Below are 14541 nucleotides of genomic sequence, written 5' to 3'. Positions count from 1 at the left end.
CAGTTGGCCAGGTCTGCCATAACAAAGTACCACAGGCTGGGTGGCTTAAACAACAGAATTTATTTTCTCACAGATTGGGAGGCTAGAACTCTGAGAGTTGGTTTCTTTGGTGGCCTCTCTCTTTGGCTTGCTGTGTGTCCACATGATCATCTCTCTGCCTGTGTGTTTTCTGTGTCCTAATCTCTTGTAAACACACCAGTCATATTGGTTAGGACCCACCACATGACCTCATTTTATCTTAATGACATTTTTAGTGGCCCTATCTCCAAATACATTCACATTCCAAGGTACCAGGGATTAGAACATCAATATGAATTTTAGGGGGACACAGTCACTGCCTACATCCCCATCCTTCTGCTTTGCCCTTGTAGCTTCACTTCCTGGGTTCTCCATGCAAGGCCAAGGGTGGAAACGCCACACCTGGATACAGCCACCTCAGAACCCACCATTCAGAAAGGCCTCTGCAAGCGACTTGGATCCCTGACAATTACTCCCTTGTGCCTCTGACCACGTGTCCTTGTTCCTAGAAGCAAGCATGGGGTAGCTGATAGGATCTCTTGTAGATTCCGCTATGTCCTCTTCTCCATGGGCAAACTCTTTACCTTCTTGCAGGCCTGTGCTCTCACCCTTCACCCCCTCAGCCCCACCTTGGTCCACCACTGCAGGGTCAGACCCTCCTGGACCCAACACCAGCCTGAAGTCCACAGACCCCGGCAGAGACACACCCCTTTGGTGTCAGGCTCCCACCGCCCTGACTACTGGTTTGTCCCTGGCCCCTGAGATTCATCTGCTCTCTATATCTCCTGTCCGTTCACCTGCACTCCTCTGCACTGGGATAAATTTTGAAGAGCTAACTAGTATGTTTTCCCCACCATCCATTTTTTCCTAGTCAGCCCTCCCTACCACAGCTTCTCTTACATCCATCCCCCGTGCCCGCCACATCTTCATCTGTCCCAGCAGAAGGGGAGGAAGAAAATCTGCTTTCTGCTAATCACACCTTCTTCCCTAATCTTTCTACTTTATAACTGCTTCTGTGGCTCTGGAACTTAATGGGTAATAATTTGCCACCTCTTTTCTCTGTTCTGCCCAATGCTGGTCTCCTCGCTGGTCTCCTCCCTCTTGGGGAGAATCAAAGGGCCTGGATAAACAGGGCGTGTGCAGAAACCGCACTGATGAGTTTCTTACCCACCACCCTCCCTGCCACACACACATCTGAGGGCCTTGGTTTCTGATCCCACCTCACTCCCTTGGCCCCTGTCATGGGCTAAATGTTTGTGTTTCCCAAAAATTCATATATTGAAATCCTAACCCCCAAGGGGATAATGGAGGTGGGGCCTTTGGGAGTAATTAGGTCATAAGGGTGGAGCTGTCATGAATGGGATTAGTGCCTCATAAAAGAGACCCCAGAGAGCTCTCTAGCTCTTTCTGCCATGTGAGGATAAGAAGTCAGCAGTCTGCAACCCAGAAGAGGGCCCTAACCAGAAGGTTGTTGTGGCCCTGATCTGACTTCCAGCCTCCAGAACTATAAGAAGTCAATGTCTGTTGTTTACAAGCCACTCTGTCTTGACTTTTGTTACAGGAGCCCAAATTAACTAAGACAACCCTATCTGAGACTGGGCACAGTGGCTCACGCCTGTAATCCCAGCACTTTGGGAGGCTGAGGCAGGCAGATCTACAAGGTCAGGAGTTTGAGACCAGCCTGGCCAACATGGTGAAACCCCATCTCTACTAAAAATACAAAAATTAGCCAGGCACAGTGGTGCACGCCTGTAATCCCAGCTACTCAGGAGGCTGAGTCAGGATAATTGCTTGAACCTGGGAAGCAGAGGCTACAGTGAGCCAAGATTGTGACACTGCACTCCAGCCTGGGCAACAGAGCAAGACTCTGTCTCAAAAAAAAAAAAAACCCATCTGGAGAAAACTAAAAAGCTCAGTCTTTCCCCTGGGCCCAGAATGCCCTTCTTCCCCTGCCCTAGGAAAGCCCAGTCACCTCTGAGGAGGCAGCAACATCCTGGCTCCTCCCACTTGCTTTCAGTGCATCCCCACGTCCATTCTCTCATGGAACCCTGTGCACATCTCTATCTGAGCTCCTGTAAGACTGTGTTCTGCTAGCTCATGTGTTCATCATCTCCGTGTTGACTGTAAACTTCACTTTGTACCTTGTCCCCCAGAATCCAGCACCGAATCTGGCACACTGAATGAATGAATGAGTGAATCAAAGAATGAGTGGGCAAGTAAGTGAATAAATTAACAAGCTTCCCTGGAGTGATGACATAGAATTGTTTCTTAATTATTTTATAGGTTTCTCCTCTTTCCAGCTTCTATATCACAACAGGATGATTCTAAAGGGCCATCCCAGCTTCAGAGTTCCCTGGGGGCTAGCTGAGGCTTTCACTGGGACTTCATCAGTGCTCAGCTTCTTCATCTGCCCCATCCTGCTTCCAACTCATTCTTTCCACAGGTGTTGATCCCAAGCACATTCCTCGTAAATCTCCTGCATACAAATCTCCATCTCAGAGCTAGCTTCTGGGAACCCTCATGCTACAAGTCATTAGGAACATGGATTTTGGACACTTCTAACAAGCCTGAGTTTTAGTCCTGGCTCTTGTACTTACTTGTACTGTAACCTAGAGAAAAATTACCTAACTTCTCAGAGGCTTCATCTGCAATAGAAACGAATTCATTGAGTCGTGGGAGTTCAATGAAATGTTGTTTGAAGCACATTTAGCACAGCACCTGGTACACTGATAAGTGCTCACTAAAGGATTACTTGTATCATCATCAATATTGCATGGTCCAAGGCACATGGCAAGGCTATGGAACACACAGAAGCCAACTAGATTGGCTACAAGGCCAGCCTCAAGAGAGGTAGGTCCACTCTGGCTTTCAAGAGGTGGTGGTTAGGCCTGTAGTCATATGGTAGTGGTACCTGGAGTGTGCATGCATCATGGGCTGTATGATGGGTTCTTTGGGAGTTAGTGGGATTTCAGAATGAAGTCTATAGTCTAGGTACTCCACCAGTCCTCAAGCAAGTTCCATGCATCATGGGGAACTAGAATTTAATCAGCTGCTAGAGAAAGCAATAATGCATTTTTCCAATGGTGCAAGTGGTATTGTCCTAGGGGGATGCCAGTCTGAAATCTGTATCAGACTATGGAGGGAGGTACTGCTTTTCTGACTAGGATGCTAGAGACAGACCTGAATACATGCACAGATATGTTGTGCTTTAAGTAAATTTGGCTTTGTTTAATCTCTTCTCTTAGTCTTAGAAGCCATGGCTGCAAAAGCACTTTTGTCTCTTAAAACATCAGGAAACAGAAAAAGGATGGTCCCTTGTTAAAGGTCTTGGATGTTGTGTTCTCACTTAGTCCTATTAATGAATACTAGGTGAGAGGGTTTCAAAAATGAATAGGACCAGATCCCTACCCTTGAGACACTGATATTCTTATAGGAAGAAACAGATATATATAAAAAAATACAGGGGTGGAGGAGCCAAGATGGCCGAATAGGAACAGCTCCGGTCTATAGCTCCCAGCGTGAGCGACGCAGAAGACGGGTGATTTCTGCATTTCCATGTGAGGTACTGGGTTCATCTCACTAGGGAGTGCCAGACAGTGGGCGCAGGTCAGTGGGTGCAGCGCACCATGCACGAGCCGAAGCAGGGCGAGGCATTGCCTCACTCAGGAAGCGCAAGGGGTCAGGGAGTTCCCTTTCCTAGTCAAAGAAAGGGGTAACAGAAGGCACCTAGAAAATCGGGTCACTCCCACCCAAATACTGCGCTTTTCCGACGGGCTTAAAAAATGGCACACCAGGAGATTAAATCCCGCACCTGGCTCGGAGGGTCCTATGCCCACGGAGTCTCGCTGATTGCTAGCACAGCAGTCTGAGATCAAACTGCAAGGTGGCAGTGAGGCTGGGGGAGGGGCGCCCACCATTGCCCAGGCTTGCTTAGGTAAACAAAGCAGCCGGGAAGCTCGAACTGGGTGGAGCCCACCACAGCTCAAGGAGGCCTGCCTGCCTTTGTAGGCTCCACCTCTGGGGGCAGGGCACAGACAAACAAAAAGATAGCAGTAACCTCTGCAGACTTAGATGTCCCTGTCTGACAGCTTTGAAGAGAGCAGTGGTTCTCCCAGCATGCAGCTGGAGATCTGAGAACAGGCAGACTGCCTCCTCAAGTGGGTCCCTGACCCCTGACCCCTGAGCAGCCTAACTGGGAGGCACCCCCCAGTAGGGGCAGACTGACACCTCACACAGCCGGGTACTCCTCTGAGACAAAACTTCCAGAGGAACGATCAGACAGCAGCATTTGTGGTTCACGAAAAACCACTGTTCTGCAAACACCGCTGCTGATACCCAGGCAAACAGCGTCTGGAGTGGACCTCTAGCAAACTCCAACACACCTGCAGCTGAGGGTCCTGTATGTTAGAAGGAAAACTAACAAACAGAAAGGACATCCACACCAAAAACGCATCTGTACATCACCATCATCAAAGACCAAAAGTAGATAAAACCACAAAGATGGGGAAAAAACAGAGCAGAAAAACTGGAAACTCTAAAAAGCAGAGCACCTCTCCTCCTCCAAAGGAACACAGTTCCTCACCAGCAATGGAACAAAGCTGGATGGAGAATGACTTTGATGAGTTGAGAGAAGAAGGCTTCAGATGATCAAACTACGAGCTACAGGAGGAAATTCAAACCAAAGGCAAAGAAGTTAAAAACTTTGAAAAAAATTTAGACAAATGTATAACTAGAATAACCAATATAGAGAAGTGCTTAAAGGAGCTGATGGAGCTGAAAGCCAAGGCTCGAGAACTACGTGAAGAATGCAGAAGCCTCAGGAGCCGATGCGATCAACTGGAAGAAAGGGTATCAGCGATGGAAGATGAAATGAATGAAATGAAGCGAGAAGGGAAGTTTAGAGAAAAAAGAATAAAAAGAAACTAACAAAGCCTCCAAGAAATATGGGACTATGTGAAAAGACCAAATCTACGTCTGATTGGTGTACCTGAAAGTGACGGGGAGAATGGAACCAAGTTGGAAAACACTCTGCAGGATATTATCCAGGAGAACTTCACCAATCTAGCAAGGCAGGCCAACATTCAGATTCAGGAAATACAGAGAATGCCACAAAGATATTCCTCAAGAAGAGCAACTCCAAGACACATAATTGTCAGATTCACCAAAGTTGAAATGAAGGAAAAAATGTTAAGGGCAGCCAGAGAGAAAGGACGGGTAACCCACAAAGGGAAGCCCATCAGACTAACAGCAGATCTCTCGGCAGAAACTCTAGAAGCCAGAAGAGAGTGGGGGCCAGTATTCAACATTCTTTTTTTTTTTTTTTTTTTTTTAGTATTTATTGATCATTCTTGGGTGTTTCTCGGAGAGGGGGATTTGACAGGGTCATAGGACAATAGTGGAGAGAAGGTCAGCAGATAAACATGTGAACAAAGGTCTCTGGTTTTCCTAGGCAGAGGACCCTGCAGCCTTCTGCAGTGTTTGTGTCCCTGGGTACTTGAGATAAGGCAGTGGTGATGACTCTTAACGAGCATGCTGCCTAGAAGCATCTGTTTAACAAAGCACATCTTGCACCACCCTTAATCCATTTAACCCTGAGTTGACACAGCACATGTTTCAGAGAGCACGGAGTTGGGGGTAAGGTTTGTAGTTCTCCTTGAAAAGGTCCTTCACATCCCTTGTAAGTTGGATTCCTAGGTATTTTATTCTCTTTGTAGCTATTGTGAATGGGAGTTCACTCATGATTTGGCTCTCTGTTTGTCTGTTATTGATGTATAGGAATGCTTGTGATTTTTGCACATTGATTTTGTATCCTGAGACTTGGCTGAAGTTGCTTATCAGCTCAAGGAGATTTTGGGCTGAGACGATGGGGTTTTCTAAATATGCAATCATGTCATCTGCAAACAGGGACAATTTGACTTCCTCTTTTCCTAATTGAATACCCTTTATTTCTTTCTCTTGCCTGATTGCCCTGGCCAGAACTTCCAACACTATGTTGAATACGTGTGGTGGGAGAGGGCATCCCTGTCTTGCGCCAGTTTTCAAAGGGAATGCTTCCAGTTTTTGCCCATTCAGTATGATATTGGCTGTGGGTTTGCCATAAATAGCTCTCATTATTTTGAGATACGTTCCATCAATACCTAGTTTATTGAGAGTTTTTAGCATGAAGGGCTGTTGAATTTTGTTGATGGCCTTTTCTGCATCTATTGAGATAATCATGTGGTGTTTGTCATTGGTTCTGTTTATGTGATGGATTACGTTTATTGATTTGCATATGTTGAACCAGCCTTGCATCCCAGGGATGAAGCCAACTTGATCATGGTGGATAAGCTTTTTGATGAGCTGCTGGATTCGGTTTGCCAGTATTTTACTGAGGATTTTTGCATTGATGTTCATCAGGGATATTGGTCTAAAATTCTCTTTTTTTGTTCTGTCTCTGCCAGGATTTGGTATCAGGATGATGCTGGCCTCATAAAATGAGTTAGGTAGGATTCTCTCTTTTTCTATTGATTGGAATAGTTTCAGAAGGAATGATACCAGCTCCTCTTTGTACCTCTGGTAGAATTTGGCTGTGAATCCATCTGGTCCTGGACTTTTTTTGGTTGGTAAGCTATTAATTATTGCCTCAATTTCAGAGCCTGTTATTGGTCTATTCAGAGATTCAACTTCTTCCTGGTTTAGTCTTGGGAGGGTGTATGTGTCCAGGAATTCATCCATTTCTTCTAGATTTTCTAGTTTATTTGCAGAGAGGTGTTTATAGTATTCTCTGATGGTAGTTTGTATTTCTGTGGGATCGGTGGCGATATCCCCTGTATCATTTTTTATTGCGTCTATTTGATTCTTCTCTCTTTTCTTCTTTATTAGTCTTGCTAGCAGTCTATCAATTTTGTTGATCTTTTCAAAAAACCAGCTCCTGGATTCACTGATTTTTTGAAGGGTTTTTTGTGTCTCTATCTCCTTCAGTTCTGCTCTGATCTTAGTTATTTCTTGCCTTCTGCTAGCTTTTGAATTTGTTTGCCCTTGCTTCTCTAGTTCTTTTAATTGTGATGTTAAGGTGTTGATATTAGGTCTTTCCTGCTTTCTCTTGTGGGCATTTAGTGCTATAAATTTCCCTCTACATACTCCTTTAATTGCGTCCCAGAGATTTTGGTACGTTGTGTCTTTGTTCTCATTGGTTTCAAACAACATCTTTATTTCTGCCTTCATTTCATTACTTACCCCGTAGTCATTCAGGAGCAGGTTGTTCAGTTTCCATGTAATTGTGCAGTTTTGAGTGAGTTTCTTAATCCTGAATTCTAATTTGATTGCACTGTGGTCTGAGAGACACTTTGTTGTGATTTCTGTTCTTTTACATTTGCTGAGGAGTGCTTTACTTCCAACTGTGTGGTCAATTTTGGAATAAGTGTGATGTGGTGCTGAGAAGAATGTATATTCTGTTGATTTGGGGTGGAGAGTTCTGTAGATGTCTATTAGGTCTGCTTGGTGCAGAGCTGAGTTCAAGTCCTGGATATCCTTGTTAAACTTCTGTCTCATTGGTCTGTCTAATGTTGAGAGTGGGGTGTTAAATTCTCCCATTACTATTGTGTGGGAGTCTTAAGTCTCTTTGTAGGTCTCTAAGGACTTGCTTTATGAATCTGGGTGCTCCTGTATTGGGTGCATATATATTTAGGATAGTTAGCTCTTCTTGTTGAATTGATCCCTTTACCATTATGTAATGTCCTTCTTTGTCTCTTTTGATCTTTGTTGGTTTAAAGTCTGTTTTATCAGAGACTAGGATTGCAACCCCTGGCTTTTTTTGCTTTCCATTTGCTTGGTAGATCTTCCTCCATCCTTTTATTTTGAGCCTATGTGTGTCTCTGCATGTGAGATGGGTCTCCTGAATACAGCACACTGATGGGTCTTGACTCTTTATCCAATTTGCTAGTCTGTGTCTTTTAATTGAGGCATTTAGCCCATTTACATTTAAGGTTAATATTGTTATGTGTGAATCTGATCCTGTCATTATGATGTTAGCTGGTTATTTTGTCCATTCGTTGATGCAGTTTCTTCCTAGCATCAATGGTTTTTACAATTTGGCATGTTTTTGCGGTGGCTGGTTGTTCCTTTCCGTGTTTAGTGCTTCCTTCAGGAGTTCTTGTAAGGCAGGCCTGGTGGTGACAAAATCTCTCAGCATTTGCTTTTCTGTAAAGGATTTTATTTATCTTTCACTTATGAAGCTTAGTTTGGCTGGATGTGAAATTCTGGGTTGAAAATTCTTTTCTTTAAGAATGTTGAATATTGGCCCCCACTCTCTTCTGGCTTGTAGAGTTTCTGCCAAGAGATCCACTGTTAGTCTGATGGGCTTCCCTTTGTGGGTAACCCAACCTTTCTCTCTGGCTGCCCTTAACATTTTTTCCTTCATTTCTCCCTTGGCGAATCTGATAATCATGTGTCTTGGGGTTGTTCTTCTCCAGGAGTATCTTTGTGGCATTCTCTGTATTTCCTGAATTTGAATGTTGGCCTGCCTTGCTAGCTTAGGGAAGTTCTCCTGGATAATATTGTGAAGACTGTTTTCCAATTTGGTTCTATTCTCCCCATCGCTTTCAGGTACACCAGTCCAACATAGATTTGGTCTTTTCACATAGTCCCATATTTCTTAGAGGCTTTGTTTGTTTCTTTTTATTCTTTTTTTCTCTAAACTTCTCCTCTTGCTTTATTTCATTAATTTGATCTTCAATCACTGATACCCTTTCTTCCACTTGATTGAATCGGCTATTGAAGCTTGTGCATGTGTCACATAGTTCTTGTGCCATGGTTTTCAGCTTCGTCAGGTCATTTAAGGTCTTCTCTACACTGTTTATTCTAGTTTGCCATTCGTCTAACCTTTTTTCAAGGTTTTTAGCTTCCTTGCAATGGATTCAAACATCCTCCTTTAGCTCAGAGAAGTTTGTTATTACCGACCTTCTGAAGCCTACTTCTGTCAGCTCGTCAAAGTCATTCTCCATCTAGCTTTGTTCCGTTGCTGGTGAGGAGCTGCGATCCTTTGGAGGAGAAGAGGCGCTCCAGTTTTTAGAATTTTCAGCTTTTCTGCTCTGGTTTCTCCCCATCTTTGTGGTTTTATCTACCTTTGGTCTTTGATGCTGGTGACCTACAGATGGGGTTTGGGTGTAGATGTCATTTTTGTTGATGCTGGTGACCTACAGATGGGGTTTTGGTGTGGATGTCCTTTTTGTTGATGTTGATGCTATTCCTTCCTGTTTGTTAGTTTTTCTTCTAAGAGTCAGGTCCCTCAACTGCAGGTCTGTTAGAGTTTGCTGGAGGTCCACTCCAGACCGTTTGCCTGGATATCACCAGTGGAGGCTGCAGAACAGCAAATATTGCTGCCTGATCCTTCCTCTGGAAGCTTCATCCCAGAGGGGCACCTGCCTGTAGGAGGTGTCAGTCAGCCCCTACTGGGAGATATCTCCTAGTTAGGCTACATGGGAGTCAGGGACCCACTTGAGGAGGCAGTCTGTCCATTCTCAGAGCTCAAACCCCATGCCAGGAGAACCACTGCTCTCTTCAGAAATGTCAGACAGGGTCAATAAACACATGTTTCTTAAGAGAAACAGGTGAAGTTCATGCCTGTAACCCCTGCACTTTAAGAGGCTGATGCGGGAGGATCACTTGAACCCAGGAGTTCAAGACCAGCCTGGGAACCATAAGGAGACCCCATCTCTATTCAGGAAAAAGAGAGAGAGAGAGAGAGAAACAGGTGAAAAACAGGAAAAAAATCTTAAAAAAAAAATGAAGAGATAAAAAGAACTGAAGAGAAACTGACAAATATTGAAGGCAGGCAAAGAAGATCATACATACAGATAATAAAGTTCCTAAAAAAAAAACACAAGAAGGGAACAGAACAGACACTAAAACTATAATTCAAGAAAACTTTCCTGAAATAAAAAAAAGATTCCAGACTTCATATTAAAAGAGCAGACCTCATCCCTGAGGATATTTACCCAGAATAACCAGTACCAAGACATTCTAGTAAAATTACTGTACTTTAAATAACAATGTCTTTAGCTATAAAGAAAATTAAAGTACATGATTTAAGAAAGGAAAGAAATTCAGCTAATTATCAGACTCTTCAACAGCAATATTTTATGGTAAAGGAAATGGAATACACATATTTAAGATGCCCAAGGAAAGAAAGAGCCAAGGATTTCATATCCAGTAAAACTGAGTAAAAGGCACAGACAAATGTTATCAACATGCAATAAATCCCTTACCTCAAGTCCCCCCAGTTCTAAATGTTTATTGAAAAGGTCTAGAAATAAGGCCCAACCTCAGTAGTAATGATCATCACTAGCAGATTGTGGTCTTGATGTATAGTTTTGTATTAGGATTCTCTAGAGGGACAGAACTAATGGGATAGATGTATATATAAGGGGGAGTTTATTAAGGGGTACTGACTCACACAATCACAAAGTGAAGTGTGAACAGGCCACCTGCAAACTGAGGAGCAGGGAAGCCAGCTGAGCCCCAAAACCTCAAAAGTAGGGAAGCTGGCTAGGCGCGGTGGCTCACGCCTGTAATCACAGCACTTTGGGAGGCCAAGGCGGGCGGATTACCTGAGGTCAGGAGTTCAAGATCAGCCTGACCTTGTCTCTTCTAAAAATACAAAAATTAGCCAGGTGTGGTGGCACAAGCCTATAATCCCAGCTACTCAGGAGGCTGAGGCAGGAGAATTGCTTGAACCCAGGAGGCGGAGGTTGCAGTGAGCTGAGATTGTGCCACTCTACTCCAGCCTGGCTGACAGAGCAAGACTCTGTCTCAAAAAAAGAAAAAAAAAAAGAAAGTAGAGAAGCCAAAAGCGCAATCTTCAGTCTGTGGCAAAAGGCCCGAAAGCCCTGGCAAACCAGTGGTGTAAGTCCAAGAGTCCAAAAGCTAAAGAACTCAGGGTCCGATGTTCGAGGGCAGGAAGCATCTGGCATAGGAGAACGATGAAGGCCAGAAGACTCAGCAAGTCTGCTGTTTCCATCTTCTGCCTGCTTTATTCTAGCCACGCTGGTAGCTGATTAGATTGAGCTCAGATTGTGCCCATCTAGATTGAGGGTGGGTCTACCTCTCCCAGTCCCCTAGCTCAAATGTTAATCTCTTTTGGCAACACCCTCACAGACACACCCAGGAACAATACTTTGCATTCTTCAATCCAATCAAGTTGACACTCAATATTAACCATCACAAATTTCTTATCCAAAGAAACCAGTGATTCTCAGAGAAATGGCTCATTTTATGTCTGGAGCAGGAAATATATGAGATGAGCCTGGAACACTTCTTCATGCCAAATAATAAGGAAACTATAAAAAAACACTACGATCATGTCAAAAGGACTTAGAATCAAACCTGAAGAAGCTTCCACTGACCAAAGATGGGGACAACTTGAGCTTCAATGATGATAATAATTGCAATAGACCGGGGTGTCCAATCTTTTGGCTTCCCTGGGCCACACTGGAAGAAGACTTGTCTTGGGCCACACTGGAAGAAGACTTGTCTTAGGCCACACATAAAATACACTAACAACAACTGATGAACTTAAAAAAAATTGCAAAAATAATCTCATAATGTTTTAAGAAAGTTTACAAATTTGTGTTAGGCCACATTCAAAGCTATCTGGGCTGCATGCAGACTGTGGGCCACATGCCGGATAAGCTTGCAATAGACTAAAACCATCAAATATATTTAAACCTATGCATTCATAATGATATTTTTTAAAATGATTGGTCACCCTCAGAGGATGATAGGGAATTAATTCATTGTCTTGAAAACTGGTATGTAAAGGGGGAAAACTCCAGCATTAATCCAGCCTTTCCCATAGGAACTGCACCACTGGGTAAACAAATAATAAACAAGGGTAAGTTTCCCTTTATAAAAGTACCCCAACTAATAAATGGAAAAGAAATGATAGAATATCACCATTCTGCAGCCCTCAATAAAGTACGTATGAATGGTTACAAACATAAAAAGAGACCATTAGATATTATGCACTTCCTATAATCATGCCTAACACCACCTACAATCTTGCCAAAGAAACTGAACCTGAGTTCTAATCCAGTCTCTGAACTACCTGCCAATTTGTAGAAAACACAGAGGACTGAGGAACATGCTGAACTGCACCATGAGTATGCAGTCAGCAAAACCCAGACTATGGGAAACTCTACAAGCCAAAAGGCCTGAATTCTTCTACAGGCAAATTGTAAAGAAAAAAAAGAGGGATGGAGGAAGAATTTACTGAATAATCACGGCTTTAAAAAATTATCACTTTTTTTTAATGAGCAAGACTAGAGTATCTTGAGATGCGCATTTGGATCTTTAAAAAAACTTTAAAAAGTAAATGATTACTACAAAGGTCAAGAAAGTGAGTACTTATAGAGAGAGAGGGGTAGGCAATTGGGATGAGGGAAAGGGGCACAGGTTCTGGGGTGGGTGGCAAAGTTCTACTTCTTAACTCAGGTGGCATTCACAATAATTCATTAAGCTGTGCATTTGTTAGGTGTGGGTTTTTGTATCTGTGTTTTATTTTTCAATAAAAAGTTGAAGTATTCTTAAGTAAATTGGGAACTTTCACTCACAGAGTTGATGGTAGTATAAACTGATAAAGGTTTTTATAAGGCAATTTAGCCATATCCTTTTCTATTTCAAATTCATACTGGTCCCATGTGCCTCATGGGTTTGGAGCAAATGAAGTCATTAATGTTACTGTGGATGGATAAATGTGAAGGACAAAGATAAACACATAAGATAAACTCAGGCTGACCAAGCCCCTAGTAAGTGTCAGGGACAGTGCTTGAACCCTTTACACAGGTCTGTGAGATAAGAATCATCATTTCAGATGTTGCACCTGAGGCCCAGAGAGACGTTCAGCAACTTACCCAGCATCACCCAGTCCACAAGTGAAACACCCCTTCATTTCAGAAGTGAATACTCCAGAGGCAAGAAAATAAGCAAGCAATAGCCCTACCCTGCCAACCTATCGGACAACAAAGACGGATTAAATCAATGCTTTTATTGAACAAAATGGAATGTTCTTGGTAATGTGTAAAAGCAAGAGGCCCAGAGGCCTTGAATAAGAAGTTATCCTTTGTATAAAATGCAAGTAAAAACTCATTAGTATCTTTCCAGTAATATCATATCTATTACAATACTTGATATAAAATTAAATCATTCTGCAATTTTCAAATGCACAAATATATGTTAGGTTTTCTTTCAAGTTGAAGGGACTCAAGGTAATTCCACCCAACAGACAACTAAGTTAACTCCCAGCTGAAGGCTCAATGTACTCACTGCATGAGCAGGAACCCTCCAGCCTTCCAGCGACTGAGTAGCCCTCCTGAATCCTCCTGAGAGGCCTGCATCCTGGCCTCACAGAAACAGGTAGTGTTTTGACTGGTGGGTTTCTGGAAACTATCACCAGGCAGAATTCTGACAAAAGGAGGAGAAGCTGGAAGGAAAGAGAATTCACAAACATGAAAGTTGGTCAGGCAGGTCCCCAAGGGAAATACCATTCATTTCAGAGGCCACTCAGAGGGAGAAGGAGCACTGAACTCAGAGTCAGACCACCTGGGGTCCTGACTGCCATTCACTGGCTCTGTGACCTCAGATCAAGTCATTTAACATTTCTGAAACTCAGCCTTCCCAGGGGTATAGAAGGGTTAATAACACCTGCCCTGCCTATCTCCCAAGGCTGCTGTAGGTATCAGATGAGAAAATAATAACAGCTGGCATTTATTGAATGCTTGCTATGTGCCAGGCAGCGGGCCATGTGCTTTATATGTCGTAGCACCTTTTAATCCTCCATCAGCCCTCTGAAGTAGCTTTGATTGTTGTCCCTCAGTGAAGAAACTGAGACTTGGAGAGTTTAAATAATTTGCCCAAGTTAAGGCTGACATTAAACCCAAGTAGACTGACTCCAGGTTCTTAACTCTGATGCCATACTGCCTCCTAGAGCACATCTCTAGAAAGACCTTGTGTACTTAACACTCTACAACAGAAGGTGGCAGTAGGTATGAACTGTCACCTATAACTCAATTCCTCCAAAAGTGAAGCAGAGGGATGCTTCAAGGGCACTTGTAAGCAAAGATTGAGGAATGTAGGGTGATTCCATGATAAAAGTCCTCCAAATGCTCACTCAGACGAGATAGACTCTGGTAAGTAGCAGGAGGGGGCATTATATCCTCCCCCAACTCCCACCCCATCCCTGAGAGACAGCCAGGCATGCTCTCTAGAGAGAATTTCCAGTTTCTGGGATTGCATGAGAGAGTCCACTTTTTGCAGAGGAGACAAAAAAAGACTTTTGAGCACAGAGTCAAGGCCTTTGTCACTTTCTAGTGATAAAAGACAGGGACTCCACAAAGAGACTGGAAGAGCATGGGGTACTGTCATAGAAAGAGCATTAAAATACAAATCAGGACACCTATGCTCAAGTATGAAGACCTGGATCCCAAGTCCAGCTCTCACATTAATTAACAAGTCGTTTAACCTTGGACAAAGCCTTCTCACTGTCAGGAT

Source organism: Pan troglodytes, chromosome 19 (genome assembly GCF_028858775.2).
Source record: "Pan troglodytes isolate AG18354 chromosome 19, NHGRI_mPanTro3-v2.0_pri, whole genome shotgun sequence".
Classification (NCBI taxonomy): domain Eukaryota; kingdom Metazoa; phylum Chordata; class Mammalia; order Primates; family Hominidae; genus Pan; species Pan troglodytes.
Note: the sequence above shows the minus strand (reverse complement) of the source record.